This window comes from Cryptomeria japonica, chromosome 6 (genome assembly GCF_030272615.1).
Source record: "Cryptomeria japonica chromosome 6, Sugi_1.0, whole genome shotgun sequence".
NCBI lineage: Eukaryota > Viridiplantae > Streptophyta > Pinopsida > Cupressales > Cupressaceae > Cryptomeria > Cryptomeria japonica.
The window spans coordinates 110,263,073-110,276,409 of NC_081410.1; positions in this window are offsets into that span (position 1 = coordinate 110,263,073).

Genomic DNA, 13,337 nt, shown 5'->3' on the forward strand with positions numbered 1-13,337 from the left:
GATGGTAAATTGCAAATGTTAATAGAAGTGTGAGATGAGTTAGCAAAAATTTGTTAATTAACATTCTTATCTGGTATGGAGAATACCAAGGGGGACTAGCTTGATTTGTGACAAAATCAATGTGATGTCATGTGAGAGCATGTGCCCTTTGCTCCTTAAGTATGGTTGTAATGATTTGCTAAATTGGTAATAATTTTTGTAAGGTTTGGCAGTCTATCACGTTCATGATAATTTGGGCAATTTTCTACAATGATGATCACTTTAGAGTACCTTGCTCCTTGTCTTAAGATCCGAATCTTTCACTGCATGTTAATCTTGATCTCAACCTTTATGCTAACATTTCTTTTTGACTTGCAATGCAAGCTTTTGATACTTGTCTTGGAACCTAGGTACTCTTCTATGGAGGACTTATGTGCCACTTCTTTTCCCAATTTTGGTTTCTAATTATTCTGTTGAGAGATCTATACTTTGACATTGTTTCACTTGTGGTGGTGTTGGGCCAACTTGATTTGCATATTTCACATTGTGCGAAGTTCAATATCCTCACTAAAGTATTTATGTTATAAATAGGAAATTATGGAATACCCCATAATCGTTTCGATTCTATACTCTATTGTTGGTTGTGATGTGTGATTCTTCATGTTTGACTCTTAGCGAGTATCACTTCCTAGGTTCTTCTAAGAGAAGAGTGGTTGTCATATCTTTAAAAGAGAAAAACTGAGTCAGATCTTTATTCTTCCTTACATTCTTATTGAGATGGCTATCAAAGTGATTGTTGGGAGGGATTGGCTAATGCAAAATCTGAGTGCTTCATTTTTTGAAGTAGTGGCTATTTTCTTTTCTAACTACATGGACATCTTATTCGAAAAAGAGATGGTTGTGCTACTAGCAAATACAATATTGAACCCTTCATTTATTCTCTTTCTTTGTTGGATGGAGCATTGGAGAGTTTCTGATTAGACTAATACAACCCCGATTGGTGTATTTTTAAGCAAGTTAGATGAAGTATCCAACTTTGCCTATGCATCGACGTTGTGCATAATGTGGTTAGGTTTTGTGACTCTCCTCTTGAGAGAATTATTTGCGTTAACGATTTGTGCTGCAAGTTAAAAAACAATCTTCTCATTAGTGTATTCAATATGTTCAGTTCCATCTTTTACTCAAGCATTTAGAGGAGCTCTTAACTGCTTACTTTGTCAAAGGTTACCAGCTCTAGTGGAAGTTGTGAGAGTTGATATATTGTTTCCTCATCTTGGCTTTTTGGAACAGTTGTGATTGTTTTTTGAATCTGTTTGTATCTAGTTATTTTTGTATTTTGGTTTGGACCTCCTAGCCCTTCGAATAGATGTAACTTTTTCTTTTAGTAATATATATAGTGACTATCATTTTTTATTAATAAAAATAATTCTAGTCAGCGTACAAGAAACGTTTGCTATACTTAATATTTTGAGGGGAGGGGGATTTTTAACTATATAAGTGTATATTATAAATCAAGTTGTCATTTTGATGACTACCTTTTGTAAGAAGTCGTTTATTCTCACATTTTAACTTGTTATTCACAATCAATAATCATAATGAGAAGGTACTCATAAAGCACATAAGCTCTTCGAACTAATCTTAGTAACAAAAAAAGGGACATGCACCTTCAAAGTCGTGCTTTTGGATTGATAGACTTTTGGTGGATGTGATGTCTTGTATACATACGTTGCCTCACAATTTTTTATTTTTTTTATTTATAATAAAAATTATAACACAACACGACACAACATAACACATTTTATTTTATTTATAATAAAAATTATTTACATAGTTTTAAATATGCAACTTAAATATGATTATTATGCTGTCATATTTTATGATTTGTTGTTAGATATCAAATATGTAATAGTGTTAAGATTTTATGAGTATACTTTTTAAATATTTGTGTGAATTGTATTAATAAATGATATTTGTCTAATATACTCTTTAAAATAATCTAATGTGAATTGCGTTCATAATTTTTTTTTTGTTACCGTTCAAGGTATCCTCACGATCGAGTCCAATGTCTAATCCGTCTTACATTAGTCTTACTTATTGTCGAGTTGGGGGTAGGAAGACATTGAGGCAAAAAACACGGTTTTATGTTTACTTTGTGTATTATTTTATTAACAATTCATAATTATTATTTTTTGTTTTTACCTTTAGAGGCATCCTCACGACCCAACCTAGTGTCCAATCCGCCTTACCTTGGTCTTAATTATTGCCAAGTTGGGGTCAGGAAGGCAATGAGGCAAAGAAGGGGGATTATATTTAATTTGTGCATTATTTTATGAACAATTCATAATTTTTTTTTTTGTTTTTACCTCTAAAAGCATATCCACACGACTCAGCCCAGTGTCCAATCCACCTTAACTTGGTCTTACTTATTTCCAAGTTGAGGTCAGAAAAGCGATGAGGTGAAAAAGGGAGCTTATGTTTACTTTGTGCATTATTTTATTAACAAATCAATATTTTTTTATTTTATTTTTTACCTCTAACGACATCCCACAGCTTAGCGCAATGTCCAATCCGCCTTACCTCGGTCTTATTTATTGTCAACTTGGGGTCAGGAAGACGTGAGGCGAAGAAGGTGGCCTATATTTATTTTGTGCATTATTTTATGAACAATTCATTTTAAAAAAATTTTGTTTACCTCTAGAGGCATCCTACGACCTAGCCCAGTGTCCAATCCGCCTTACCTTGGTCTTACTTATTGCCAAGTTGGGGTTAGGAAGGCGCTGAGGCGAAGAGAAGAGGTTTTTGTTTACTTCGTGCATTATTTTATTAATAATTATTTTATTTTTTTCCTTTTACCTCTAGAGGCATCCCCACGACCCAACGTAGTGTCCAATCCGTCTTACCTTGGTTTTACTTATTGCCAAGTTGAGGTGAAAAATGCGCTGAGGCAAAAAAAGGGACTTTATATTTACTTTGTGCATTATTTTATTAACAATTCATAATTATTATTTTTTGTTATCGCTAAAGGCATCCCCACGACTCAGACTAGTGTCTAATCTGCCTTAACTTGTCTTACTTATTGCCAACTTGGGGTCAGAAAGGCACTAAGGCAAACAAGGGGAGATTATATTTATTTTGTGCATTATTTTATTAACAATTTATTATTTTTTTATTTATTTTTTACTTCGATCGAATCGAGTGTCCAATCTGCCTTACCTTCGTCTTACTTATTGTCAAGTTGGGGTCAAAAGACACTCAGAAGAAAAAAGGGGTTTATGTTTACTGTGCATTATTTTATTAACAAATCATTTTTTATTTTTTTCGCTATAATGACATCCCATAACGCAGCCCAATGTCCAATCTGCCTTACCTTGGTCTTACTTATTGCCAAGTTGGGGTCAAGAAAGTTTTGAGGCAATGAATGGGGATTATATTTACTCTGTGCATTATTTTGTTAACAATTCATAATTAACTTTTTTTGTTTTTACCTCTAGAAGCATATCCACACGACGCAACTCAGTGTCCAACCCATCTACCTTGGTCTTACTTATTGCCAAGTTGGGGTCAAGAAGGCGCTAAGGCGAAAAAAATGGATTATGTTTACTTTCTACATTATTTTATTAACAATTCATTAATTTTTATTTATTTTTAACCTCTAACGACATCCCACAACTTAGCCCAATGTCCAATTCGTCTTACCTTGGTCTTACTTATTACCAAGTTAGGGTCAGGAAGGGTTAAGTTCCTTGCATCTTTTACTCGAACATTTGGAGGAAGGATTTCATCTCCCTAGCTCTCAACTACCTACTTTGTCAAACGCTGCCACCTCTACTAGAAGTTGTGAGAGTTGATATATTGTTTCCTCATCTTGGTTTTTTGGAATAGTTGTGGTTGTTTTTTGGATCCCTTTGTATCTAGTTATTTTTGTACTTTGTCTTGGACCTCCTAGCCCTTTGAATAGATGTAACTTTTTCTTTTAGTAATATATATAGTGACTGTCATTTTTTATTAATAAAAATAATTCTAGTCAGCCTACAAGGAACTTTTGCTACACCTAATATTTTGAGGGGAGGAGGATTTTTAACTATATAAGAGTATATTATAAATCAAGTTGTCATTTTGATGACTACCTTTTATAAGAAGTCATTTCTTCTCACATTTTAACTTGTTATTCACAATCAATAATCATAATGAGAAGGTACTTATAAAGCACACAAGCTCTTTGAACTAATCTTAGTAACAAAAAGACGGACATGCACCCCCAAAGTCATACTTTTGAATTGACAGACTTTTGGTGGATGTGATGCCTTGTATACGTACCTTGCCTCACAATTTTTTTATTTATTTTTATTTATAATAAAAATTATAACACAACATAACATATTTTATTTTATTTATAATAAAAATTATTTATATAGTTTTAAATATGCAACTTATATATGATTAGTATGTTGTCATATTTTATGATTTGTTGTTAGATATCAAATATGTAATAGTGTTAATATTTTATGAGTCAATACTTTTTAAATAATTGTGTGAATTGTATTAGTAAATGATATTTGTATAATATACTCTTTAAAATAATCTAATGTGAATTGCATTCATAATTTTTTTTTTTGTTACCTTTAAAGGTATCCTCAAGATCAAGTCCAATGTCCAATCCGCCTTACCTTAGTCTTACTTATTGTCAAGTTGGGGGTAGGAAGACGTTGAGGCGAAAAACACGATTTTATGTTTACTTTGTGTATTATTTTATTAACAATTCATAATTATTATTTTTTGTTTTTACCTTTAGAGACATCCCCACGACCCAACCTAGTGTCCAATCCGCCTTACCTTAGTCTTACTTATTTTCAAGTTAGGGTTAGGAAGATGATGAGGCAAAGAAGGGCGATTTCATTTACTTTGTGCATTATATTATTAACAATTCATAATTTTATTTTTTTTGTTTTTACCGCTAAAAGCATATCCACACGACTCAGCCCAGTGTTTTATCCGCCTTACCTTGGTCTTACTTATAGCCAAGTTGGGGTCAGAAAGGCGATGAGGTGAAAAAGGGAGCTTATGTTTACTTTGTGCATTATTTTATTAACAAATCATTATATTTATATTTTAATTTTTACCTCTAACGACATCCCACAACTCAGCGCAGTGTCCAATTCGCCTTACCTCGGTCTTATTTATTGTCAAGTTGGGGTCAGGAAGGCGTGAGGCGAAGAAGGTTGCTTATATTTATTTTATATTATTTTATGAACAATTCATTTATTTTAATTTTTTTTACCTCTAGAGGCATCTCACGACCTAGCCCAATGTTCAATCCGCCTTAGCTTGGTTTTACTTATTGCCAAGTTGGGGTCAGAAAGGCACTGAGGCAATGAAAGAGGGCTTTTGTTTACTTCATGCATTATTTTATTAACAATTATTAATTTTTTTGGGGGGTTTTGACCTCTAGAAGAATCCCCATGACTCGACGTAGTGTCCAATCCATCTTACCTTGGTTTTACTTATTGCCAAGTTGGGGTCAAAAATGCGTTGAGGCGAAAAATGGGACTTTATATTTACTTTATGCATTATTTTATTAACAATTCATAATTATTATTTTTTCTTATCGCTAAAGGCATCCCCACCACCCAGACTAGTGTCGAATCTACCTTAACTTGGTCTTACTTATTGTCAACTTGGGGTCAGAAAGGCGTTGAGGGAAAGAAGGGGAGATTATATTTATTTTGTGCATTATTTTACTAACAATTCATTATTTTTTTATTTATTTTTTACCTCGATTGAATCGAGTGTCCAATCTGCCTTACCTTAGTCTTACTTATTGTCAAGTTGTGGTCAAGATGACACTCAGACGAAAAAAGGGGCTTATGTTTACTGTGCATGATTTTATTAACAAATCATTTTTTTTTTTTTCATTATAACGACATCCCACAATGCAGCCCAATGTCCAATCCGCCTTACCTTGGTATTACTTATTGCCAAGTTGGGGTCATGAAATTTCTGAGGCAAAGAAGGGGGATTATATTTACTTTGTGCATTATTTTGTTAACAATTCATAATTAATTTTTTTGTTTTTACCTCTAGAAGCATATCCACACGACGCAACTCAGTGTCCAATCTGCCTTACCTTGGTCTTACTTATTGCCAATTTGGAGTCAGGAAGGCGTTGAGGCGAAAAAAATGGATTATGTTTACTTTCTACATTATTTTATTAACAATTCATTAATTTTTATTTTTTTTAACCAAAAATGACATCCCACAACTCAGCCCAGTGTCCAATTCACCTTACCTTGGTCTTACTTATTGCCAAGTTAGGGTCAAGAAGGGTTAAGTTCCTTGCATCTTTTATTCGAACATTTGGAGGAAGGATTTCATCTTCCTATCTCTCAAGTGTCTACTTTGTAAAGGCTGCCACCTCTAGTGGAAGTTGTGAGAGTTGATATATCGTTTCCTCATCTTGGCTTTTTGGAATAGTTGTGGTTTTTTTTTGGATCCCTTTGTATCTAGTTATTTTTGTACTTTGGCTTGGACCTCTTAGCGCTTCGAATAGATGTAACTTTTTATTTTAGTAATATATATAGTGACTATCATTTTTTATTACTAAAAATAATTCTAATCGGCGTACAAGGAACTTTTGAAATACTTAACATTTTGAGGGGAGGAGGATTTTTAACTATATAATAGTATATTATAAATCAAGTTGTCATTTTGATAACTACCTTTTAGAAGAAGTCATTTATTCTCAAATTTTAACTTGTTATTACCAATCAATAATCATAATGAGAAGGTACTCATAAAGCACACAGGCTCTTCGAACTAATCTTAGTAACAAAAAGACAGACATTCACCCTCAAAGTCATGTTTTTGGATTGACAGACTTTTGGTGGATGTGATGCCTTGTATACATACCTTGCCTCACAATTTTTATTTTATTTTATTTATTTATAATAAAAATTATAACACAACACAACATAACACATTTTATTTTACTTATAATAAAAATTGTTTACATAGTTTTAAATATGCAACTTAAATATGATTAGTATGTTGTCATATTTTATGATTTGTTGTTAGATATCAAATATGTAATAGTGTTAATATTTTGAGTCAATACTTTTTAAATAATTGTGTGAATTGTATTGGTAATGATATATATAATATATATTCTTTAAAATAATCTAATGTGAATTGCATTCATAATTATTATTTTGTTACATTTAATGGTATCCTCATGATCGAGTCCAATGTCCAATCCATCTTACCTTAGTCTTACTTATTGTCAAGTTGGAGGTAGGAAGACATTGAGGCAAAAAACAGGGTTTTATGTTTACTTTTTGTATTATTTTATTAACAATTCATAATTATTATTTTTTGTTTTTATCTTTAGAGGCATCCCCACGACCCAACCTAGTGTCCAATCTGCCTTACCTTGGTCTTACTTATTGTCAAGTTGGGGACAGGAAGACGATGAGGCAAAGAAGGGGAATTATATTTACTTTGTGCATTATTTTATTAACAATTCATAATTTTATTATTTTTGTTTTTACTTCTAAAAACATATCCACACGACTCAGCCTAGTGTCCAATCTGCCTTACCTTGGTCTTACTTATTGCCAAGTTGGGGTCAGAAAGGCGATGAGGTGAAGAAGGGAGATTATGTTTACTTTGTGCATTATTTTATTAACAAATCCTTATTTTTTTGTTTTATTTTTTACCTCTAACGACAACGCAGTGTCCAATCTGCCTTACCTCGGTCTTATTTATTGTCAAGTTGGGGTCAAGAAGGCGTGAGGCGAAGAAGGTGGCTTATATTTATTTTATGCATTATTTTATTAACAATTCATTTATTTTAATTTTTTTACCTCTAGAGGTATCCCACGACCTAGCCCAGTGTTCAATCTGCCTTAGCTTGGTCTTGCTTATTGCCAAGTTGGGGTCAGAAAGGCGTTGAGGCGATGAAAGGGGGTTTTTGTTTACTTCCTGCATTATTTTATTAACAATTATTAATTATTATTTTTGGTTTTTACCTCTAGAGACATCCCCATGACCCAATGTAGTGTCCAATCCGCCTTACTTTGGTTTTACTTATTGTCAAGTTAGGGTCAAAAATGCACTAAGGCGAAAAAGGGGACTTTATATTTACTTTGTGCATTATTTTATTAACAATTCATAATTATTTTTTTTGTTATCGCCAAAGCATCCCCACGACCTAGACTAGTGTCGAATCCGCCTTAACTTGGTCTTACTTATTGCCAACTTGGCATCAGAAAGGCGCTAAGGTAAAGAAGGGGAGATTGTATTTATTTTGTGCATTATTGTATTAACAATTCATTGTTTTTTTATTTATTTTTACCTCGATCGAATCGAGTGTCCAATCCGCCTTACCTTCATCTTACTTATTGCCAAGTTGGGGTCAGGAAGACATTCAGACAAAAAAAGGGTCTTATGTTTACTGGGCATTATTTTATTAACAAATCATTTCTTTTTTTTTTCGCTATAACAACATCCCACAACGCAGCCCAATGTCCAATCCGCCTTATCTTGGTCTTACTTATTGCCAAGTTGGAGTCAAGAAAGTTTTGAGGCAAAGAAGGGGGATTATATTTACTTTGTGCATTATTTTGTTAACAATTCATAATTATTATTTTTTGTTTTTACCTCTAGAAGCATATCCACAGGACGTAGCTCAGTGTCCAGTCCGCCTTACCTTGGTCTTACTTATTGCCAAGTTGGGGTCAAGAAGGCCCCGAGGCGAAAAAAATGGATTATGTTTACTTTCTGCATTATTTTATTAACAATTCATTAATTTTTTATTTTTTTTAAACCTCTAACGACATCCCACGACTCATCCCAGTGTCCAATTCGCCTTACCTTGGTCTTACTTATTGCCAAGTTGGGGTCAGGAAGGGTTCAGTTCCTTGCATCTTTTACTTGAGCATTTGGAGGAACGATTTTATCACCCTAGCTCTCAACTGCCTACTTTGTCAAAGGCTGCCACCTCTAGTGGAAGTTGTGAGAGTTGATATATCGTTTCCTCATCTTGGCTTTTTGGAATAGTTGTGGTTGTTTTTTGGATCCCTTTGTATCTAGTTATTTTTGTACTTTGGCTTGGACCTGCTAGCCTTTCAAATAGATGTAACTTTTTCTTTTAGTAATATATATAGTGACTATGATTTTTGTATTAATAAAAATAATTCTAGTTAGCATACAAGGAACTTTTGCTACACTTAAGATTTTGAGGGGAGAAGGATTTTTAACTATATAAGAGTATATTATAAATCAAGTTGTCATTTTGATGACTATCTTTTATAAGAAGTCATTTATTCTCAAATTTTAACTTGTTATTACCAATCAATAATCATAATGAGAAGGTACTCATAAAGCACACAAGCTCTTCGAACTAATCTTAGTAACAAAAAGACGGACATGCACCCTCAAAGTCATGCTTTTGGATTGAGAGAGTTTTGGTGGATGTGATGCCTTGTATACGTACATTGCCTCACAATTTTTATTTTATTTTATTTATTTAGAAATTAAATTATAACACAACACGACACAACATAACACATTTTATTTTATTTATAATAAAAATCATTTACATAGTTTTAAATATGCAACTTAAATATGATTAGTAAAATTGTTATATTTTATGATTTGTTGTTAGATATCAAATATGTAATAGTGTTAATATTTTATGAGTCAATATTTTTTAAATAATTGTGTGAATTGTATTAGTATATGATATTTTTTATAATATACTATTTAAAATAATCTAATGTGAATTGCATTCATAATTATTTTTTTGTTACCTTTAAAGGTATCCTCACGATCGAGTCCAATGTCAAATCCACCTTACATTAGTCTTACTTATTGTCAAGTTGGGGGTAGGAAGACGTTGAGGTGAATAAGAAGGTTTTATGTTTACTTTGTGTATTATTTTATTAACAATTCATAATTGTTATTTTTTTTTTAAATAATGATGATTGTTGTCATCTAAGAAAATTAATATTCGGAGGGGAGGTGCTCTGCAACCTGTACGGATCCAAGGAGGATGCTCTGTCACCTTCATTGGATTTCAAATCAGACTGCTAGCACCCGCTTGGGAAAGCATTGTGGTGTCCTTTCGTGTGATGCGTGTCCTCTTCCTTGTGTTTTTCTTTTTTTTCGCCTCATGTTTGTTTTGGTTGTGCTTTCGTTCTTCTTTTCTTTTCCCTTCGGTTGTGTTTTCCCTTGTGCCAAATTGCCTCTGGATTTAGGCTTGTTTGCATCCTTGCATTGAAGTCGCTCGTGTGAGTTGATGGGTAGTATATGCAATGAAGATCCCTCACAGAGGAATGATGAGTGGTATTATTAATAATGAAGGAGGATTGGGTGATGAGTTCAACATTCCACAGAAGAAAGAGCATGAAAAACTCTCGTACAAAGTAGTGGTCTCAGAGGATTCGACCACCATTTGCCTGCCTTCTGCTTGTTTTAATGGATCCTTTTGCAGGTTTGAGTGCATGGACATGGAGAACACCGCGGGAGGACCTGCAACCGATGGAGATATACGTGAACCCGGGGATGATAGAGCGGCAGACGACCCCGAAAGAGGAGGAAATGGTAAGTCTCGTCCTCTCGGGTTGAAAACCCTCTCCCTGTCGCCTAATGAGGATATGGTTAAAGCTATTAGAACCGAGCAGGCTCGGTTAAGAAATATTGCAGTTTTCTTTGTTTGCGTGGATAGAGATTCATTACCATCGAGGAAGTTTTTTTATGACTAGATTGCTAATGTGTGGGGTAAAAAACTAGGGATTCATGTTAATTTTTGCAGAATGATTCAGAAGGGATTAATGTTTGTAATTTTCTTTAAAACTCATAATATGCAAGATAGAGTCTTAAAAAATAATTTATGGAATGTCAGGTGGTCTCTATTTAGGGCTTTCCCTTGGTCCCCCAAAGGGAATGCAGAGCAAGTCATTGCTCATTCCTCCCCTAATTAGGTTGAAATTGAAAATTTGCAGCTAGAATTCTGGCCCTTCATCTCTCATATTTTGAAGCCCCTGGGCTCCATCTTGCAAGTCAAGGGTTTGAGAACTACTCTCCCTCATTTGAATGCTTGGGCACTTGTTTCTCTAGACCTCGAAATTGTGTTTCCCGACATAATTTTGATGGAAATTGAAGGGGACATCTATAATTGGGAAGTCTCCTTGCTGGGGAATTTGGGGGCTTGTTTTTTGTTTAAGAATAATGGACATGTAAGAAAAGATTGCCCTTCTTTGAAAAATCTCCTAATGCTAACTTCAATATTGATGATAAATCTAAGCCAAGGAGTGAGGATAGCAGAATGCCAAATGTTGCTACCTCCTCGAAAGAGGGGATTTCTGTGGTCGTGGATACTCATGTGGATTTAGGCCAAGAGACTGTTAAATCCGGCTTAGAATGCCATATTGGTGATAGTAATGGTAATAAATTTGTTAGCCTCTCAAATCCCCTATTTGAGGATGAGTATGAGGTTGTCCAAGCCTCAATGCATAAATGATCCCTCCAAGAATCTTGGCGGATGTCAATCAGTACATCTTGATCCTCCTTCCCCTAACCAAGGAGGGGTTGTGAATCCTACTCTCCAACCCAGGCTAAATGCCTAGCAGATTGCTCTTGCTAGTATTAAGGAGAAGGTTGATCATCTCAGAAGTGCCACCCTAGTCCCACCCGACTTGAGGGTGAGTAATCCCTTACCTGGTACCATGAATTTTGCAGTGACCGGGTCAGTTGATAAACAGATTGTTCCCTTTGCCAGTGATAATGAACAGTTCATTGAAGTGGTTAGAAAAAAAATGAGGAAGAAAAGAAAAACATCTAATAGACAATCTCTTTCCAATGAGAATAGCAAGAAAGCTAATGAGGTTCCTGAATGTTTTAATAGGTTATACAAGAATCAGAAACCACCCTCCAAATAAATGTTAATGATGATGCACATACATAGCTGGAATGTTAGGGGCTTGGAGATGTCTGATAGAAAATATGTTGTCAGAAAATGGTGTAATAGAAATAAGGAAAAATACATCATAATGCTTCAAGAAATCAAGGTGGTGGGGTTCCAAGCTTACACTATGTTGAGATTTTTGTGGGAGCAAGCCACAGGGTTTCACTCTAATCATGAGAGGGGCAAAGGGGGCACTGCCATTATTGTTGGCCCCAAGTGGGTGGATAAGATCATTGCTGATGGAGTCTCCCCCTGTCAAAGAGCCTTGTGGGTCACCTTCAAGGAGAAATATTGTGTTTTTGGCATATGCAACATCTATGCTGCTAGCGACTACAAAGACAGAGCTAGACTCTGGGATTGGCTAACAACCGGATTACCTAATGCATACTGGAATTTTGTGGGAGATTTTAACATGATTGAAAATGGGGATGACAAAAGTGGAGGCATTAAGCATTGTTGGAAAGGGAATGAATAATTCTTTTGGTCCAAATTCAAAAGAAGATTTAATTTGATTGACCCCATGGAGAGAAGGAAAAGATCATCCGATGGTATTTAATTTACTTAGTGCAACAACCAAAGTGGTAAACAAAGAATGTACTGTAGATTGGATAGATGTTATGTTGATGCTTCCTTCTTTTCTTTCCACCCCTAGAGGGGTCAAGCTCCCATTTGTGTCTCTCCTGCTAGCATCTCCAATAATTCTCCTGTCTCTTTCTCTATTAATTTGGACCTAGATCCCTCCTCGATTGTTAGACCTAAAAGTGATTCTAGCTTCAAACTCCCTACTAAACGATGAGGATAATGTTGATGCTATCTTGATGGTCTCTCAACTAACTAAATATTGTTCACCCCATCTCAGACCAAGGGAGCAGTGGGAAAAACTTACATCATCATGGAAGGATTTGTTTCAGATTATTGGAAAGAAGAATGCTATAGATAGGGCCAAGGAGGAATCATTTTTTCAGACCAAGCTTAATGAAGTTGAGTAGGATTTACAGAATAAGGGAAATGATCTTAGGTTGGAAGGAGAGTTGTCATCAGTGAAGAACCTCTTAAGAAAGTTGCAGAACTTCAAGATTAAAGGGCAGAAGGTTAGAGCTCGGATGAACTGGATCAAAGGGGGAGATAAGGGGTCTAGCTATTTTTTCAATCGTATCAGAGCCAAGAATAAGAGAGAACTTATTGAAGATATCCAGGTCAACAATGATATCACTAAGGATCTAGTAGCTATCAAAGAGGCTTTTTTCAGTTTTTATAGCAGTCTCTTCTCATCAGAGCATGGGGATAGTAATCAAAAGGCTCTAGAGAAATGTGTTGGGCTAATCCCTAAGAAAATATCTAGCGAAGATGCCAAGGGTCTGAGCCAAAAGATCTCGTTGGAGGAAATCAAAAGCTC